The sequence below is a fragment of the Cyanistes caeruleus genome, chromosome 2 (genome assembly GCF_971803275.1).
Source record: "Cyanistes caeruleus chromosome 2, bCyaCae1.hap1.1, whole genome shotgun sequence".
NCBI lineage: Eukaryota > Metazoa > Chordata > Aves > Passeriformes > Paridae > Cyanistes > Cyanistes caeruleus.
In genome coordinates this window covers 66,948,579-66,969,531 of record NC_141702.1, presented here as the reverse complement: position 1 = coordinate 66,969,531, position 20,953 = coordinate 66,948,579, and the positions used below count along the sequence as shown (strand labels likewise).

The 20,953-nt window shown below is 37.1% G+C and overlaps 1 protein-coding gene across 6 annotated transcripts in view; it reads right to left on the bottom strand.

The window, feature by feature from the left end:
- Window positions 1–20,953, bottom strand: part of TAB2 (TGF-beta activated kinase 1 (MAP3K7) binding protein 2) — a 61,633-nt gene that overhangs the window by 32,543 nt on the left and 8,137 nt on the right. Inside the window, exon 1 of one of the 6 annotated variants that reach the window (XM_086877640.1) lies at window positions 12,825–12,911. The exons of the other annotated variants lie outside the window; for them this stretch is intronic. The gene's annotated coding sequence lies outside the window, so the exon portion shown is untranslated. Of the gene's footprint in view, window positions 1–12,824; window positions 12,912–20,953 lie in introns of those variants that run through there. 6 annotated transcript variants of the gene reach the window in all.

Genomic DNA, 20,953 nt, shown 5'->3' with positions numbered 1-20,953 from the left:
CTAAGACTTAAATTAATCTTGTTTTCTTAGTAATTCCCAGAACAGTGCCAGCCAGCCAAGAGATTTCTCCATCTTTCATTTATTCTTTTGCTTTAAAGCTTGTTACTACTGCAGCAAGAACATCACCACTGGCAATGCTTTTGAATGCAACTGTCAAGGCACGGAGCAGAAACCTCCTCAGGCCATGGAGGGAAATATATTTTACTAAGTTTCTAACTCAGCCAGTGAGATACAATAACATTTCATACAGCAAGAGAGGCCACTAGCTTGAGGAATTCTCATTACCAAATACAAAAAAAGAGCTTCTGACAGTAGGTATATTGGAATAACAACCATAATAAAAGGAAGTATTCTAAATTCTCATTTCCTGCTACAATAAGGCTCCTATAAACAATAACATTGTTATGAATATTGCTGCTGGGTCTTTGCTCTTGTAACCATGTTATGTTCTGTTCATCATATTCCATTACTGAAAAGCCAGACCAATGCAGTAAGTGAATAAAAGGCCTCAAAAAAGCATGACTGTACCAAAGGCAAATTAACAGTTGTGATACTCTGAATTATGTGTAACTCTAATACCAGTTCAGTCATATAATTACAGCCAAACTCTAGTAGTAGTACCTTCTTTAAATATATATTGGTTTCCATTAATTACTTTTAATTTGTATCTAAAACCAGTGTTCACTGTTCAACAGCTGATATATCTACTACACCCTGTACTAATGGTGACTTAACTGATAAAAGGCTTTAAATACACATAACATTACTTTTGCAGAAAAAAAAATCATAAAGGACTTGGAAGTTAAGAGTAAGAATATTAGTAACATCACAGTTAAGCCTGATCTGCTTTCACACACACATCACTGAAGTCCTGCCTAACATCCTGTAGGAACTCCACAGAACTGCCAGGAAGAGAGCTGCACACTCTGAATTTAACACACTGGAATGCAACCAAAGAGATGATTTCTCTCTTATCATACTCCAGTTCATCCATCATCTTTCTCTTGTATTGCAGTAGGCAAAACACTACATTTCTGAACTGTATCCTTTTCCAAACACTTATCAATGCAGTCTCCTTGCTGATCTCATTTTAAAACATAGCAGCAATTCTAACTTGTTGAAACAACAGGAATTTTTCCAGGACCCAGCATATGGGGTCTCTGACTCCCCATATGCTAAGCAGGCACTTTAAGAAGAATATTAGCATTTTGCAAAAATTTATAGCAAAGGCTCAGTCAGCACTTGCATACAATGTGCACAAAAAAAACCCAACCTCCATTCAGCTTGTTGAAGCTACATTCATACAGCATTTCACTGTGATTCACTGACTACTTTGAGAATGCCTGGTTTATACAAAACATTACTCAAAAGAAAAGTGAAAAAATTCCTGAGCAGTAAACTGGCTTTAGGAAGATTATCTGCTTAGAGAAAAGCAAAGATACCAAGGATAGCTTGAGAAATAATATTTTGAGCAAATCTGTAACCTATTACAAGTTACAAACTGTATGATTTAAGAGCAAAAGAACATCATCTTTCATCTTCAGTGTTCTTTCTTGGACAGTACAAACAGTTACCTGTACACCAAAATGTACCTTTGACACTACACACAAGTGTAGTTGGAAGCTTGGTGGTGGAATTTGTGACCACACTTCCACAAAAGTCATAGCACAAAGCATTTAATGGATCATCAGCAACCCATAGTTGTGTGCACTGTGCTAGAAGTGGAAGAAACAAGCCGGTTTACTTCTTCCTAGATACATGTACATTCCTAGATGTCATGTACAGCCATGAGACCACACAACTTCCTCTGAGAAGGCATGTGTTAAAATACACCATTAACAGAAAAACTGGAAGTAGCTTTGGACTGTTAAACAAAGCATCAAACAACAGAACAAAAGTAATTCTATTTAATATATACCGGGCTTAACGAAGTATTTGAACAGTTGCTAAGCAACAGCAGGTTGTGCACATCACATCAGATTTTAATGTTTCACTGATATGTTAGAAAAAGTTTTGCAAAATCATCTATCAAAAGTTTCCAACTATTTATCCATACTTCATCAAAAGTGCAGTCTGAAACCTTATTAACCAAGCACTACAGCAACTAACACAAATGCAGATGCTGTTGTGTCACAAATAACACACATCTGTATTTAGTCCTCTAGAGCAAAATAACAGACAACCAAATAACAGAGAAAGCTTTTAGATTTTGGCAGGAACCTCTTCCCCTATGGATAGAACAGGCTGTCCCCACAAAACTGGTATTTACCAAATGTGGCTCGATGATCAAATTACACTTTCTCTGGTATTCACAAAGTAGTGAATGCATGTGTCACAAAAAGCCACAAGAAATCTGCAAAGTTGAAGAGTAACTCCCAAGTATTCCCTTTCCTTTCAGATACTCCTTTCAGAAAGTACTCTCAGTTCCATGATCTATATGCAAAAAAACCCTTATTTTTTATATTAATATTTTGTTCTTTAAAAAAGAAAAAAAATTCAGTCACATTAATTAAAATTAAAAATATTCATGTAAAACAAATAATTGGTCCAGGATGGTAATGACACTGATTATAATGTTTCAAAAGCAGGACCTTTCTTATAATTGAGAGTGCCAAACGAAGACCATAATTTATGGCAGAACCTATATGCATAAAAAAAAAAGAAAAAAAATTAGTTGCTAAAGAGAGCATTGTGCTCATTCAGATTAAGGACTCCACAGGTAACACTCATATCACTTTTCTTCTTTGTTGTTTCTTAATTAAAAAATAAATAAATACTAATGCAAAACAGTTAAAGTTTTACCAAAACACAATATTTAAGGCTCTTCATTAAGTGCCCTAAGCAAATGATACTTCTAAATATTTAGAGAACAGTCTACTGGCTTCAATACAAATGAAAGCTGGCTATTCAGCCAACTAAAAGTTTTCTATCTTTCAATGCTTCAAAGTAATTCCAGAATTAACACTCTGACCTACTTCCTTTTGGAAAAAGAAAAAGTAGAAAAAAAATTCCTTTGAATATGTATGTGTGAAATGACTATGAGCCTTTTCAAACCAGGGGTATAAAGGCCACTCACAGCTCCAGATGCAAACAGTGAAGCTCCAGAACTCAGATTATTAGAATCTGTCAGCTGTCTCCTGTGGCACAAGGCTGGCGAAGAAACCACCTCAGTCAGGAAAAGCACAGAAGTAGCTCCTTTAGCTTCCCTGAAGACCACAATTCCACAATCACTGTTCTCACTCACTGTGAGGATAAGATAATCACATGAATTTTCCACTATGAGAAGACTGCAAGAGGCAAGTTAACTGTGTGGCAGCAACAGCCAGCCTTGCATGCTCCTTTACTGCTGAAGTGCTTACAGATTTAGGGTGAAACTACATGAGAAAGCTGAACAGACCGAAATCTTCAGTATACTTTGCCTTTTTTGCCACTCTGCTCTTAGACCCTGCAATTCTGCCGTCCTTCTTGCTCTGGCCATGATATTTGTCCACCTCTTCTCTGTGGCAAATTCAAGAGATCAATCTATTAGAACATAACACCTTTTTTGTTGTTGGATTGCTCTTTGTGTTTCAGCAGCTATGAGCTGCTGCACAAGCTCAAACTATCTGGGATGCATTCAACTGTATCACATCCAGCAGACTGGAGTATCCTATCATGCAAAAAGCCTGAAAATGCATTATTCTGAAATCAAACACTTTACTGCGAAACTGAAAGAAATAATGAACTAGGCTGACATAAATTACACCTGCGTTCCAAGAACTGTAATTAAGAACCTGAATTACAGACCCTGTAAGCATGGCTGGACCAAAAGCTGAATTGGAGCAGTGAGTTATGGGCCATGTGTTGTTATTCCAGCGGCCAGCATTGGATCAGTGCTATGACTGGATCGTTTTTATATCCCACTCCTATGGGACTAGATATTAAACCAATTCTACATCTAGAACAGGTGCAGAAGAGCAGCAACTGCCTAAAAAAAACCACAAATCAAAAGCATTTCTAGGAAATATGTAAAAGCAGATTTTAGGAAGCAGTAATCTCAATTCAGAGAGCCTCAAAAAAACTGTAACTATATAATCTAAGGCTGCTCTGTATCAAAGCACTTGCAACAGCATCCCAGATAAAACAGTATTGATCTAGAATATTTTCTTAACTTGGGCCTATGATTCTTGAATACTCTGCAATAAAAACCAACTCTATCTTCATATAATTACTGATAAACTTAGGTTGAAAGGTACTGACAGAGGTCAACAGCTCCAAACGTTATTCAAAGCAGGGCTTTACTTCAGGTTTAAACCAGGTGAATGAGGCCTTGGGCAGCCAAATTCTGAAAAATCCCAAGGATTGATATTCCACTACGTTTCTGGAAAATCACCTACACTAATTAATAACACTCACTAAGAGCAACATACTTTTTATATCCAACTGGGATTTCCATCCAGTTGCAATCTATTACTTCTTGTCATTTTGTTTGCTACCTGAGAAAAGCATTCCTGCCCCATCTTGCCTGTAATTCTAACTGTACATTAGTCCATCTTTAGACCTCTCTCCCCCACATTTAACATGCTGAGGTTCCTCAGCCTCTCCGCTTACATCGCTAGCCATCTTACTTCCCTCAGCTGAAGCTGCTCCCATTTGTCAGCATTTCTTGCAATGGCAGGCACAAGGCTATCAGATGCACCCTCACAAGTGCTGAAGAGAAGGAATAATCACATCCTACAGCATGATGCCTATGTTATTTCTTATGTTCACTCTGAAAAGCCCTTTTGCTTATCCTTTGACAAGTTGACTTAATGAGAAATACATATTGAGAAGGCCATTCAGAGCTGCTGTTTGAAAGATGTTTTTTTTAAAAACAAGGTTAATTAACTTGATGCTTTTACAGTGCTTTTGCACCAGCGGTTTTATTATAGAACAAGTAAAGCTAGGAATCTAAGCAAATACAATAACTGATATAGAAATACTTTTTCTCTGCTTTTATGTGTGTAATACACACATCTCCCACATCTCTCTTCTCTGCAGAGCACAGAGAAAAACATTCAGGTTTGACAGCTGCCTACGCAAGAACTGAAATGGGGGAAAAACCACAGAGAGAAATGAAATTTATGGGTCTGAACAAGGTAGGAGGAAGAGTGATAGGAAAAATTACAGACCTCAGTGCAATTTGTGACACTGAGTCTCCAAATTAAATTCAAACCTCTGTGCCAAGTATTTGTCTGCTACTGTTAGGCTCTATGCAAATCCTTAATCAGTAGCTTCTGTGAAGCCAAACATTTTTTTCCAGACCTTTAGATCCCTCTCCACTAACCAGAAGCTTACATATCTTGGTGGAATTTGGTTCCATTTGAGTAAGACTTATTTCTTTCTAGCCCAGACACATGTCCTCTCTAGACATCACAGAGAACACATTTAAATACTTGAAACTGAAATCTTAAAATGCCAAACTTTTTAATGCCAAAAATCAAAGTCACTGCTAACGTTATTTGCACAGCAGGAAAGTTTTGATGCCAGTATAGACAGTGGAAATGCTTTTCCAATATCATATACTGAAGTTCAGAAAAAATTGTCAAGCTCCAAATCTTCCCATGTCATCGCTGCTGGCAGATCTTGCTCTGCCTTTTTGGATAAATGCAGGATAGCCATCTATTGCCTAGGAGAACGGTAAGCCTTGGGAATGGAAAAGCAGGTAGGTATCAAAAAGGACTACTACTGAGTTGCCTCTGACACCAGTCATTATGAAACTAAGGAAAAAATAAAAATCCAAACCAAAACCAAATGTTTTCAGATGGACTTCTAAATTTCATTTTCCCCTCACTGCCCTGAAAAGCTGAGCTGCTTCTTACCACCAAGGAATGGAAACTGCTACACTTTCCATAAAACAGAAGTTACCACCATGTTGCAAATAAATGGTTAGTTATTTTAAATGAGGTGGTATAGTTAATTCCTTATGTGGAAATAAAAAAAGAGATTAAAAATACTTGAAATGCTCTGGCTTGCTCTTATCCTACAGATCCTTTCAAGAGGGCCTACTGATTAGTCTCAAAACTGAAATAAAATCCCTTTTGGTCATTACACAAGAAGTTCTCAAAACAGAAGGTTGAATATCCTTCTAGTTTACCCTAAAAGCTAAGTTCAAGCTGTAAAAAATGTCAGTGATCTGTCAATGGAAATGCTGCATCCTCATTGCACATCTTAAAAAAGCAGTTTCCTCAGTGACTGAGCCCCCACAATTAATATGCAGTAGTTTTAACAACACTGACCAAGACATCATAACCTTTTCACTGGGAGGCACAGAGGACAGATAGAGCAGTTTAGGTGTGACAGTAATCAACTTCATCACAGCAGGATGAATTTTCAAGACAGCACAGCAAGAATTTTCACCATACTGTGAATCAATGACAGTTAGGTAAGTTTAGAATGCATGACAAATTCAGTCTTCCAAAGAACGTACTGAATTTGTCAAAATGCAACACAGGTTATAATAAATAAATCTATCTAGAGCCATTTAACTTCACTATGTTAAAACATATTCTGAAATATTTTTACTTCCTTCATTGTTTCAGCTATAGTAAAATCAATCCCTTTTTATAAGCAGTGAGTCCTAAAAGGACTAATAGCTCAGTCAAAAGTACCCTAAATGCCACCAATACCACCAAGCTGAGCTCTTTCAGGAACAAAACAAAACAACATATTCTAGAACAATAAAATCTTCTGTCAACACTCCCGTCACATGAATTTAGAATGAGGAGTTATTAAATACTGCTATGCATGGGTTAATAGTAAAATTAGTAAGTGTAACAGTAGAATAAAACACATTCTACCCACTAAAACAAATTTAACAATTAATTACTTAAACTCTACAATATATGTAACTTGCCTTTTAAGAAAAGTATTCCTTGTATCTCAATTTGTAAAAGACAAAAAAAGCTCTTCCTGTAACTTAAAATACTATAAAGAAAATTCCATTACAAACAACACTGGATGTCAGAAATATATTTCTTATAGATTCAGCAAAGAAAACCACTATTAATTACAGTGAAATGCACTGCCCCTATTCCTTTTTCCAACATCAGAGGAATTTCTGCATGAGTTGTCTTTACAGCTTCCCAAATACTACATAATTTTCTCAAATATCAGTGATTGTAACAATTTCACTCTTGCAGAGATCAGTAAGCTTACCCTTACATTAAAATTTCTCTTCAGTGCATAGGAAAGCTACAAACAGTCAGCAAAAAAAACTGTCTACAAAGAACAGATTTGTGCTTCCTTTCCAAGCCACAAAATGTAGAAGTTTAGGAGCTGCTTTTCCCCCCTCCATTTTAATGAAACCTTAAACTTTACATAATTAGAAAAAGCTCTTTGCAGTTGTTGCCATACGGATAGTGAACTCTTAAAGGAACACAAAGCACAGATTTCTACTGTAACAATACCCTTCATTTCTCAATTGATTTGCAATTGTTCAACTTTAACATTACATGATAAGTAATGCTAAACAAAAGCATTTAGAAATACTAGTTTGTTTCAAAACCTAATATTTCTCATTGTGCACACATTTAAGTCTATTCCAGATGGATATTTGGAAATTGAACTGGGTAGAAGGCACTCCAAAGAGTCATTACTGAATTAAATAAATGAAACTGTTCTACAGCCACACAAGAGCTTAGATATTTGCCCACTTAGAGAGTGAAAACCATGAAATAATGCAGCATTTTTTAGAAAAAATCCTAGAAATATTCTGTTAGGTACACATGACTGAAGAAAGACCACCTTAACAAAATGATACCCAAATACAAAGAAATGTAATATCAGTTCTTAATTATTCAACACTGTATACTATGCATACCAATAAGCAGAATTACAAAATTTAAAAGCAAAGCATCATAAAATTCTAACTAACTAGTCCAAGTAAGGGAAAATACTTGCCTTCCCATTTATGAGACTGAGAACTGAATCTGACATCTAAAATGATAAAAAAAAATCCTATCAGAAAAGAAATTAAAGAATTTAATTGTCTATGTACAGAACATTTAACTAGTAATAGGGGAGACAATGTTTCAGGACAAAGAATGAAAGCATTTTATGTTTTTTTTCCCAAGGGGACTCATAGCTACATAAGATTCAGTGAAGACCCATAGCTACATAAGAAGGAATTCTTCAAAATTGCGTATTATCTCCTGAAATCTTAAATCTGTTTTTCAGATCTTTCAGTTTCTTATCACATCTACTAAAAAACTGTGAATTTCATTTATTATATGACTTTCTGTTGTTTTCACCTTCAAAAATAAAGGTTGAATGAACTGCAGGAACATAAGTGCAGTTGAAGAGGAAGCAACTATCTCAGCTTTACATAAATTCCAAGCAGACAGCATAAAAAAACCCCAGAGGATGTCTTGATTTCAGAGTTCTTCAATTTTGTAATGACCCATTGTAGTTCAAATCAGTTTATGTAGAGAAAAAATAAATTTTACACAGAACTGTCAAGACAGATTTTATAGACATGTTTCAACAACGTATCAGAGCAAACCCCACAATTATCCTTTTCTCCATTCCACAGTCAAACTGTGCTAATAAAAGCTGTATCTATGTGAAGAATATTTTGCCAGCATAGTACAACCGTACCTACAATACACAGATTAAGCTACAGTTTCACAACACTTTTTCCACTGGAGTACCAGCTTAAGCAGTCCTCATTCCTCAGCTGTGCTGGCACAACTGTTTGTGCAGCTGAGCAGTGAGGCCGGCCAGGGAATCGATCCAGGTTAAAAATAATATTTTTCTGATGGTAAATTCCACAATCTGCTTTGCTGCAAAGCCACCTGGCACATTAACTAGTTACACCAGCACAACTGAGGGGCAAGGCAGGAATAAGAAGCTAAGGTCAAGGCAGCCCATGCCAGCGCTGACATGGAAAGAAATGCTCATGAAACTACACTCTTGGTCTTTAAATGTTTTGGCATCCCCTGATTAAGTGCATTATCCAACTACTGCAGAATAAAAGGGAATACAAATACTACCTCACAAGCACGTTTAAAAAAAAAAAGTTTCCACATGCTTTCCAATAAATTCTATGCAAGACATTCTCATAGAAACTCATTTAAAACAGAAGTTTCAAACTGATTCCCCCCAGTCCCCCACCACCGTAATCTCCTGTCTATGGAAGAAGTGTATTTTATCATTCACTGTTTCTTTCATTAGTTCACACACAAAACTCGATCCTGGCTCTCTATCCTTCAGACAAAGGAGCAAAATGTAACTGCATTTGCCCTCTTAACAAATTCTAGGCAAAGGAAAAGGAAGGGGAAATAAACTCTTAACTGTGATGGTAACAACTGTTTACAGCATCTTTGTATGGAAGCAAATTTTCTGTGCTCTGATACAGTAACAAGACAAAAACAATACAACTCATCTCACAATACTGGCTATCCTATTTGTGTAAGGGCTACACCCTAGCTGCTTGGTAAGATTTTAAGCTTCAGTGGCAAAAGGACAAGACTTTCTTTCTTTTAGTTATCTACTTTACTCCAAGTTTATTCATAAAGATGTCTCCAAGGCCATGAAAAGGGATGAACTCTTGTTGGCTGTGCTCTGTTGAGCACTTTCTACCTTGGGCACAAGCTATTGGCATACAAATAGTCAGGTCTGCAACTCCATGGATAAAGCTTCCCGACAGAAGCTGGTTTATATCGTGTCAGCGTGGCATGGAGCCATACTCCACACACACAATGAGCACACATGTGTCACAACCACATTCAAAAGAAGCATCTCTGGCACACAACCTTCTACTTCCTGCTGGTTACAGCAGAATTTTTGAGAGTACTGCAGTTAATATTGAAATAAAGTATGCTTTTTCTTAAAAGGAAAAAACCACTAATTCTGGGAACATTCTATTATTTAATATCTCATTCACACATACATACTTCACACACTTGGGCAAATCTCTGAACACATATCAGAAAAGTCAATAAATTAAATGTATCATTCCAAACATTTAAATTTAAAATGTATCAAATAGCTATGTCAAGCTTCTGTAGATACTTTCTATGAATTTGCTTCAAAGCATTCATAACATATTTCTGATGCTATTAACTTAGAGAATAAGGAATAAATGTGGTTTTTTTTTTCACCTGTTAACTTCAGATGTTTATCATCAGATTTAATTCAAAGTACAGCTCAGAACTTTTGATAAGAAATACTGTACATGAAGAATAAGCCTTATAATACTGTTTTGGAAGAATTTTGAACACCAAGTACACACTGTACGTTTTCCAGCCATGGCTGGGCAGGGTACTTCTTAGACATGGGTCATGAGGAACGGGCCTTGTTTAGTATTTTGATTCTTATTTACCTCCCAACAGATACTACAATATGGCAAACCAGTAACAATAATACATGAAAGCCTGCTGACTCTGGACTACTTTTTTTTAAAAAAAACCACAAAAACAAACCTCAAGCAGGAATGACTATAATGCCAAACACTAACACAGGTTTAATTAAGATGGAATTCCCCTCTCATCTGAGTACAACTTAGCACAGAATCAGTCAGATTGGAAGGGACCACAGAGGGTCATCTGGTCCAACCTCCCTGTTCAAGCAGAGTCTTCCTAGAGCACACAGCACAGGACTGCATCCAGATGGTTCTTGAATATTACCAGGAAGGAGACTCCACAGCTTCTCTGGGCAATCCATTCCAGTGCTCAGTCACTCTCACAGTAAAGCTCTTCCTCATGTTCAGGTGGAACTTCCTCTACAACAGTTTCTGCTCTTTGCCTCTTGCTCTATTGCTTATCCCCTCCCAGGAGTTAAGGCTGTGCGCTTTGAAATCTATTCAAATAAAAACTAGCCAGAAGCATGCCCTTCTTCAGCAGTTAAGAGACACAAAAGAATAAGTGCTGCATTTGTCAGACCTTGCCCAAATGACCCCAGACTACTGATCATCCTGTAGTATAACTACAGTAGCCAATGTCATGAAGGAAACACCACACAGAAGTTTTGAGACAGCAGTCTGGCTTCTCTGGCCTGAACACACCTCTTCAGGGGTCAGGTTTCACTGTACTACTGTTACAGTATAAATTCTCATAAAATCACGGCCAAACTATTGCCTGTAGGAGCCCACAAACATACTTCATTTAGGTACTTGTTCTAACACCTTACCTGGTCTTGTATTACTCCAATAAAGAGCCATGAATTTTGATGTCACCAAATACATCATCGAACACAAGTACTACCTGTTTATCTTGCACAAAGAGTAAACGGTTTATTTAAAAATGCATATTTCCTCTTACATACGTCTTAGAGTACCATTATTGTAACAGAGATGGGCCTAAACTAATCTACCTTCTCATAAGATCCTACAATGAATAGCTGATCAAACAACAACAGCCTGCTATCATTCAGTGGGGCTCTTTTCTAAAGACCACTCCAGAGCTGTTTTGGCAAGTGTCTTGCACCACATCTAGTTGTGCAAATGTCTGAGAAAAATCGTTTAACAGGACATTATCTATTAAAAGCTAGCAAGTTACCTTCAGCGAAGTTTCTTCATCTATTTATCATTTACCAGTCATTTTTCCATGCCCTCAAACCTCCAAGCCAGCCCAGCTCAACAGGTTGCTGCTGCCACCTGCCGGAAGAGCTTTACTCTCCTTTCTCCATTGCAAAAGGAGAAAACTTCTCTGGATCTTCTGCTCACTGGACATTTGAAAAGGGGAAATCCACTTGCTAGGTGATCAGAAAGCAATTACCTGGCAGGTAAGGGGCAGCCTGAATTAATCTGTAGCAAATGGAGCTGGTAAAAAGGGGTAAATGAGAAGTGCCAATACGAGCCCACATCTAGGGGAAGATACACTTTGTTCCTCAACAGGAGGGAATTCTTAGACTGGCACAGTATTATTTCTAGTGACAGGAACAAACAGAATGACTGCTGAGCTCTCAAATCCAACTAGAATGTTGCAAGCTATAAATAAAGCCCACCTACTGTTATTATCAACAAAACTAACCATGTCAATATTACAGAAACCATAAAAAGTTGGTTTCTCAAGTCTATTTTCAGACACATGTTTAAAGACACTTGGCTCTTTGAAAATAAAACTCTTAGCTGACTTTAGGTACCTTCTAGAATTCTCGGTCTTGTGTCCCTTTGCAAAGAAAATACAGTCTGAAGTACTGAATTAATATGAAGTAAAGATCACACATATTTGATTTCAAGCTTGCAATGAATCTCCAAGCTGAAACAAACTACTCCATTGCTAATAACTCTGCTAATACCTTTCATCAATCTGGTGAAAGAACAGGAAACCAATTCATCTGTCCACTAAATTCCTTCAAATTTGAATAAAGTCTCCTGAAGTTGCAACTGAAGTAAGGCATGACTCATGACGAAAGGAACTGAGTTGTACAGGTATCTGGTAATTCCTAAAGATAACAATTTCCACCAGAGTGCCATGACAATGCACTAGACTGGTACTTCATCACTCAATTGTGAAAACCCTTCAGAACACCGAACAATCAGTTGTGTAGTTTTACATTTTTAACTTTATGACAAATATAAATTTAGATTAATTGTAGCCATCAGCAGCATGAAGCTGACTGGAAGTGTTTGGAATTTCAGTTTTAAAAGTAAGAAACAGTCATCAATACGTATGATTACACATAAATGGACTCTGGTTTTCTGAAGATTTCAGAAGGTCTGAAAGAAGAAATAAAATTCTTATCAGTGAAATTTATTTTCCTTTGTTTCATTCAAAATAATCAGCAGTTATGTCAGCTATGTTCTTCAGCCTTGAAGGACAGAATATTGTGTTTTAAGAATATTGAAATTCTAACTTCAGTACCAGGCAGCACCATGCAGCTCATTGCAAAACTACTGGAGATGGCAGAGCACTTCTTCTAGTTATTCCTGTCATTTCTTCAAGCACATCCTATCAATGAACAAAAAAACATATTTAGAATCCAACACTTTAATTACCCTATATCCCTTTTTGTCTAATCTCTCATCTGTTAAAGAGCAATCTTGCCACAGTCAGCAAGATCAAACCAGGTAAAGATGTAGTGTGAAATAGATCTGGCACTGTAGGCTGGAAGAAAATGTTAAAAACAGGTATAGGAAGAGAACAGTGTAGATTCCCTTGTAGGACACTTAGGTAAATAAAGAAAGGAGAAGAAAAATCCTGAGAAAAAACCCTCTAATGAGAAAAAAAAATCTCACATAGCAGATACCAGAATTAAACTGCAGATCTTTGGAGAGGAACAGATAAGTCAATAAAGCCTACTAGAAACAGGCTTTGACTACCCTCTGTTGAATTCCTTTAACTTATATTGTCATAAATCCCACCAAATATTGTATAAAACTACAACATTCTCAATATGAAAGTCCATATGCCTGCCTACAATGACTTGCTGATCCAGTTATTGGCAACTACTTCTGCTCTTGAAAGGGAAGTTTTACTGGCTGCTCTGATAAAACTTTTATCTACCTCAAAACATAAGACACCAACATAATAAAATTCAAAGCTCAGGCTCTCCCCTTCCAATTATAGCAATTTCCAACATCTTAAAATTTCATTCTTGAAGTCCAAGTTGCCAAGAGAAAACTGCTACCTACATGAAGCTGTATGATGCATTTTGCATGTAGGGGAACATAAAAACAAGAAAGTCCCTTTTTTTCCCAAGGAAAAAAGTAAACACATGATCCTAACCAAGAAAAGAGGAGTTAAAAATTCAGAACAGATTATCATATAACACTTCCCCATGCAGACAGACTCATGTAAAGGTAAAAACCAAATACCTGACAGCTATAATCATGGTTCCTTAACAGAGCAAAGATACTCTCAATGTCACTATCTCTAATAGCTGAAGAAAAATGAATGAAATAACAAAATTCCTGCCTTATAAACATCTGTGCCAATCAGGCTTCTGGGAAAAAAAAAAAAAAAAAAAAAGTTAAAATACTGGTGTTAAGAAACTACCAATTCCTTTCACTCATTTAAAAAGTGAGGAAATTCAATGAAGAGATTCAATGAATTATTTAAGCCTAATTGAAAACCAGTTTGTTCAGGATATCCAGGCAGAAAATTAGGTTTTCCAGCTTTTCAAAGAAAATTGTCTGTCTTTATCCCATTCACACAGACCATATTTCTTTTTGCTCAAGAGCAGCTTCAATTAAAACACTTCATTATAGATAATAACCATTTCAAAATGCTCATAAATACACTTCAATCCAGAAAACAAAGTCAGTATACAAAAATGTATGTCACAGTGTAAATTTTTATCACACTGAAAGGCAGAAGTGAAAGAAAATCATGGTTTTTGCTAAGGTAAAAATTTTGCTCGTGTAGAAAATGATTGGCTAATGCAATCAGTCATACGCTTGTCTTATTTTAATGAAATATAAAGCAGATTTGTTCTAGCAGAGGCAAATAGTTTTGGTTATTTTAAGGATTTGGAGACATCTCCACTCAAGAGTTTATTCATAGGGGTTATCTTTTGAGGACAGCAAGCTCAAAGATACAATAATAACCAAACGTACATTTAAAAGATATGCTTGATGATCAAATAGAACAGATCTTCAGTTTTGCACATTGCTCTACTTCATTTCATCCACATTTTCCTGAGAAAATGACTACAATTATTGAAGAAAATTCCTTGAATTTTTCTTGCTACGCTTCTGATCCAAAATAAACTCTCCTTATTTCATTCTGCCACGCTTTAAAGTTTTTGCAATTACATGTGAAACTGGGACAGTAGGACAAGCTTCAAAAAAGCATTCAATGCAATTCTTTCACTCTCCTCTGGCATGACCACTAATACCTTGACCTGCACACTCCAAAATGGTGAAATCTCTTAAGGTTAACTCCCATTCCATAGAGGTCGGTAGGTGGAAGGAGGCTATTGAGCAAAGAAAAATATCCATCCACTGTTTGGAAGTAGACTGATCATTTTGAAAGCACTTGCACCTTCCACAGTATAATGATATCACCTATCACTAGTGAAGAGTCGGAACAGTAAAATGTGTGCCCACTGATGGACACCTGGGTACTGCTTAGAAAGCCCCGTGGTCCTATTTTCCACAGAAACAGATGCAGCAGAATGAATGGTCTGAAGCAGCTGGGCCAGGGAACAGGTAGGTAGATAACTAATCAGCCAAGTACCATGAGCTCCAAATTCCTTCCTGTTCCTTAATGACAAACCAAGTAAATAAAGGGCAACTTCTACTTCCTTCTCATTTATACTGTGTGACTCATCTTGAGAAACATCTCAGTTTATTTCATGAACTTTGAGATTTGATTTAATTTGCAAGCAACCCTCATGGTATTCTCTCCTGATCAAGGAGCACAGAGGTTTGTGTCTCAAACATGCTTTTACTTCTGGGCTGATTGAATACTTTCCTTTACTTCTCAGCTGGATCACTATTTTCTTTTCCATTCTTCCACCCTTTACAAAATGCAAACGATTTCTTTAATTGATGGGAAAGGTGCCACTGGTAAATCCAGTGTTTGTGCAAATACCTAATGGAAGCCAAAAAAAAAATTTCCGTTTTCATCTTAATCAAGCACTTGTTTACCAATATACCATTTACTCATAATATTTTAATGACAGTAAGGATGGGTATTTCAACCACTCCTTAAAATGCTGTTCCAAAACAATTCAATACTGCCACTGTCATTCCCCTGTTCCCAGGCATGCATTCCCCCTCTCCCTCCCCTCCTGTGAGTGCCCAATTCTGGCACTTATCTGATTTTGCAGCAAGCCAGTTCATGAAGCAAAGTCAAGACAGGGAACAATGTCGTGTTAATTTTCTGCTAGTTTAGCTTTGAGTCAGATGAATGTGAGAGTGAAAACAGGCAAAGAAGCAGAGCCAACTTACACTGATTTACAAATCATACCCTCAGTATTTCCTAAGAACAACCTTGGAGGAGGGGAGAAAAATCAAGGTTCTACGAGGGGAGAAAAATCAAGGTTCTACTCAACACTAAATCAGACTTTTCTGATTTTACGTTACCTTAGCACTAGAATTAACACTAAAAAAGTTAAAAACCTAGTCCAATCATACAAAGCTGCTTCTGGCAGCTGTTACAAACAAGCAACAATGTAGGCCTGAGGATAAGAGGAAGGAGGAAATATACAAGTTCCAGAGAAGCAATACAAAGGGTAAATAACAGCTAACTACTTCCTTCAATTGGTAGCAGCTATAATTGGAAAGAACTCTGTCAAAACAGCATCTGACCTGAAAGGGAGTGGAGAAGTTTCAGAAAGACTGGTAGAACAACACCAAGAGAGAACCTCCCATCAAGAGTTAGGGAAAAGTACCTTTAGCTATTTAACACAGTACCATAAGCAAAAAAATGGCCACAGAACTCCCCTTTTCTGACAATCCTCTTCTCTAGAAGGGCAGTTGAAATCCTTGGATACAAAGGGTATCCATATTAGGAAGAGACTCGCAGCTGGGCTGCCATAGTTTCAGGCTAACAGAGCTTTACTTTGTATCTGCAGTTATCTTCACCTGTGAAACTGCACTGGCAGAAATCCCCCGGGTAATGGTGGAGAACTTTAGACAGCTGCCAGGAAAAAGGGGGAAAGAAAGGGTGAAGTGTGGCCATGGAAAACTAGTTGTTGTTTCCTCTTCTCTATTAGCTCCCAAACCAACACATATAAGGACAAACCTAAGAGCACACTGCAATATTTGGGAGGAAGCCTCTACTTTCCACTTATTTTCTGCCAAATTTGTAGTAATAGGCAGAAATAAACAAAAATCCATCCACTAACCTGTGAAAAAATCCTCCACCCACACTAAGATGAGGTAACAGATACTGACAGGCATGAATCAAATAGAAATACTCATGGTGGTGCCCATACAACTTGGTTTTGCTGTTCTTTTCTTCCAAGGCCCTATTTGATGCACAAGAAAAGTAACAAGCAGACATCTAAGCAGCTATTCCTCTAGCTCCCAGTTAGCTTCCCATACTTTTATTCTACAATAAGATACAGATTTCCTATCAAGGAACTGATAATATGTAATTTTTAAAATGGCTTTTTTTTCCCCTAGGTTTCCCATGTTTAACTATGAACTATCCTCAAGGAAGACAAGAGTGCTAGTTATTCTCCATCCATTTATCAAGGAAAGAAAAATGCAAAGAAAACCTCACTTGCTGTTATGTAAGGGACTAATACCACTGATCCTTTTTTCCGCATGAATCTCCATGCAGGATTCAGTGGAAGGAGATTAACAAGGAAAGGGGAGAGGAAAGCTAGGCAGAGCTGAAATGTCTCCAGCATTCACAGCCTCTCAGTACCTGTTCCCTGCTGTTACAACCTTTAAAAGAGGATCACTAACCCTTTTACAAAGTAACCTATCATCTACTTTTTTATTACCTTTAAAAGTAAAAATCTGTACAAGAATCCTGACAACAGATACATACTCACAAGACAACTAGCTACTCAAAAGGAAAAAATAATCTAAGTAAGTAACCTGCGCTGTAAAGGGCAGATAAGGCAAAGTAACAGGAAAGCTGAGAAAGAATAAAAAAGATGACTCGTGGCAGCAGGTGAGTAAAGAGCTGTTAGCCTTGTATGGTCTTCCACTTTGTCACATCACTCGGGAAGAAACAGAGTCCCACAGCAGCAGTAAGTTTTACACAAGACTAAAATTCACATTAAAAAAACTCAGAGGACTTGCAATTAAGATTTTGTCCTTGTGTGATTCCTGTTCCAGACCCTTTCTGTAAACTGTGGAGAGAGAAGCAGAAGAAAATAGAAACAAACCATTTCTACTCAGGTTTTGACTTTCCACAGTGTTTTCTGGATAGAGTCTGGATATATTTTCTGGATACTGATCACAGCTGATAGCCTTTTATTAAAGAAAAAAAATAAAATATAAAAAGTACATACAATTAAGAACTGTTAAACCTCAATGTTTATCTTCTAACCAGATATACAGCTAGATATTGTGTATTTTCAGGAAACTAAAGAAAGCTGAGAACCCATTTTATAAAAATAAATATTAAACAAATGCATGGTGAAAAATTAACTCTGCTAGTGCAGATAGCTCTCTGCAGCTTTGACATACTAATACATTTCTTGCATTTGCAACAAAGATAAGAGTCCTGTTAATAGAAGTAGACCAACTTTTGAAAGATAAAATGAGCAGTGATAAAGCAGCAAAGGATTTGTAACTATTTGGCTCTGTATTTCACAATAATTCAATTTCTCACTCATCCCATTTTCTAATGCTTGTCCTGCAAAACTAATAAGCCGTAGGTTACAGGCAGGCATAATTAAAAAATGTAGATGGGGACTTTTTAGAGGAACTGGCAAGAACCAAGGTATATATATAAAAAAAATACCTCATGCTTTAATTTTGTGATATCACCCCTGTTTCCCCCTATAAATAAACAGCAAACTAAGTACTATTCTTTCCAATTACATAGAGTTTCATTCTCACAAGAGGCTCAGAAAGCATGATAAAGGAATGAAAACAAATTCTTAAGTTCACCAGGCAAACCAAGCTGCATTGCTAGGCTCTTAAATCGATTTTAAATCCCAGTCAATCCATATATACCAAAAAACAAAGTTACAACAGCCAGAGAAGGTGGCAATAGTAAAACATAAAATGAGAAAGGGCTTTTGAAACCAGTGAATTTTAACAGTCTGCACAGTCACTGCAGGCATTCTGCAGCATTCATTGATACGACAGTGTAAGGTGATGACTTGCCCTTATCACAAACAGGCAGCAGCTTGAAGTCACACAGACAATGCTGAAATACTGTTTTGTCCAAGACTCTTAAAAACTTCAAACATGAAGACAAATTTTTTTAACTAATAAGATCCCATGCTAGTATAACTCTGAATTATTCCTCCTAGTATAAACTGTATTGTGTCGAGGCAAGTTGCAGGTCTCATTTGCGTTGGCAAGGATTTCCCCACTCATTGATGGGGAGTGGAAAAAACATTCCAGAGAGCTGCCCCTGGCTCAGCACTGAAGAAACATAAGCTTCAGTTTGGCCTGTTCTTTTGGCCAGTTTCAACAGGAAGGAAGCCTGTAGCTCCATCAACTCTGCTAACTCTATTAGGTGGTACTTTAACATACTCTCTCGTCACAGCAAAACTACTAGCAAACAAAACCCTTAAGAAATCAAACAAAACCAATACAATAAACACAACCAAGAAAACATGAAAGAAATCACAGCCTAAGCTTTAGCTTGAAGTTGTTGGTATATCTCAGCCTAGAATCTGAACATGCAGGCCAGAATAGCAGCTACTGCTGAGTTCCAAAGTCCATTCAAAATCTGCAACTGAAAGAAGACATATACACTAGTTTTAATTTACTCATCTTTAAATGAAGCTTTGAATTCATTAATATGTGTGAATAGCAGATCATAATTTAAGAGATCCACTAGTTTTGCCTTATAACCATTAAAGGTTACAAAAGGCTCCAACTCTAGGCCACAAATAATGCTCCTTTCTAGTACACAGGTGAAACATGAACATCATTATAAATAACCATCTGTTTTGCTATCCTATTTTAACCACATTTTTCCTCAAGAGTCAACAAGTGTTGCACCTTTTCTCTCAATCTTTCTCTCTTTCCATGGTTTATATAACTCATTGCACCTATTAGTCACCCTTTCACAAGTTTCAGTGGGACCTGAATTTCCTACTGCACTGTGAAACTGGACTACAGCACTTAAAGATCACAAAACCTTAGAAAAAACTCTTTCTTATAGACAAAGAGAAGACTGCTACAATTCTTGCAGGCACCATCACTTAAATCTAATTAAAATATAGCTGTTGAAAGCATTTAAGACTTCTTGATTATGTTCAGATAAGAGGAGAAAAATTACTTGTTACCACCTTTCATCCAGGTAGGTCACTACTGAAGATTTTGCACAGTAGTAGAATTCACATAGGTGGGTTCTGTGGTGAAGTTAGTTCAACTAATGAAGCTAGCTCTATTTTTTGAAGGGCTAGCTTTTAATTTACACCATGTCAATATTTCAATTGGTGACTCTGAAAAGCTGCAGTGCCACAATGTGTAGGGATGATTCCTTAAACTGGTCTTCTTCCTTCTCTGTCACAGGACCACTCTCGGGTCTACAGTTTCATGAGGGGCTTTCATCATCCACAATACCAGCTTAACTAACTCTTATTTCTTCTGGCTTTCCTACCATATCTCAGTTTTGCAAAAAAATCTATTTGTGGGCTCATACTAAAACCACATCAGTGAACTCAGAGGAAAGGATGGCAAATCCATGCCCTGTCACTGATGTAGTGCAAAACAATCCCCTCAGTGTGAAGTTACAGGAGGCTACCAGACTGATCCAGCAGCTCCTCAGCACCCAGAGATCACCTATATTGAATAGCAATCTGGTTAATTTTCTAACCACCCATTCAGAAACTGCCCTGGCTCACAGACAGATGAGACCAGAACAAGGGACCAGCTGCTTGTGTCAATGAAAGCAATCCTCCCTGTTCAGTCACAGCAAAATATCGATGGCCCCTGATGCTCACAAACACTTGTGTTCTTCCTTTTTTTTGCTCTAAACCTCTTATCTCAAAGACATTTTGTTATATTACTTCAAGAGTAATTCATGTATGCAGAATACTGACAAAATAGCAAAAGAACTCCTTTCATGGAGCAAAGGCGTATTTTTGTATCAATGAACCAAAACTACTCACTCAATGTTGCAGCTCTTCCAGATAAGTAACACCATTCTGCGCACGCATTATGGAAGGATGACACTCTTTCATCCATCCAGAATCATGCAGCCATGCTTTCCCATACCTTTCCCAGCTTGGACAAGACTAATATCATCAAAACAGTGAAGATACCACATTGTCAAATTGATATTTTTCCTCCACAGTATATGTACAAAAGCACTACTGGCAGAAACTGTATTTTCCTTTTGATCTGGAAACCACAGGGGTTTTCAGCCCCACGCAGGGAGAAAGAAGAAACAAATAATGT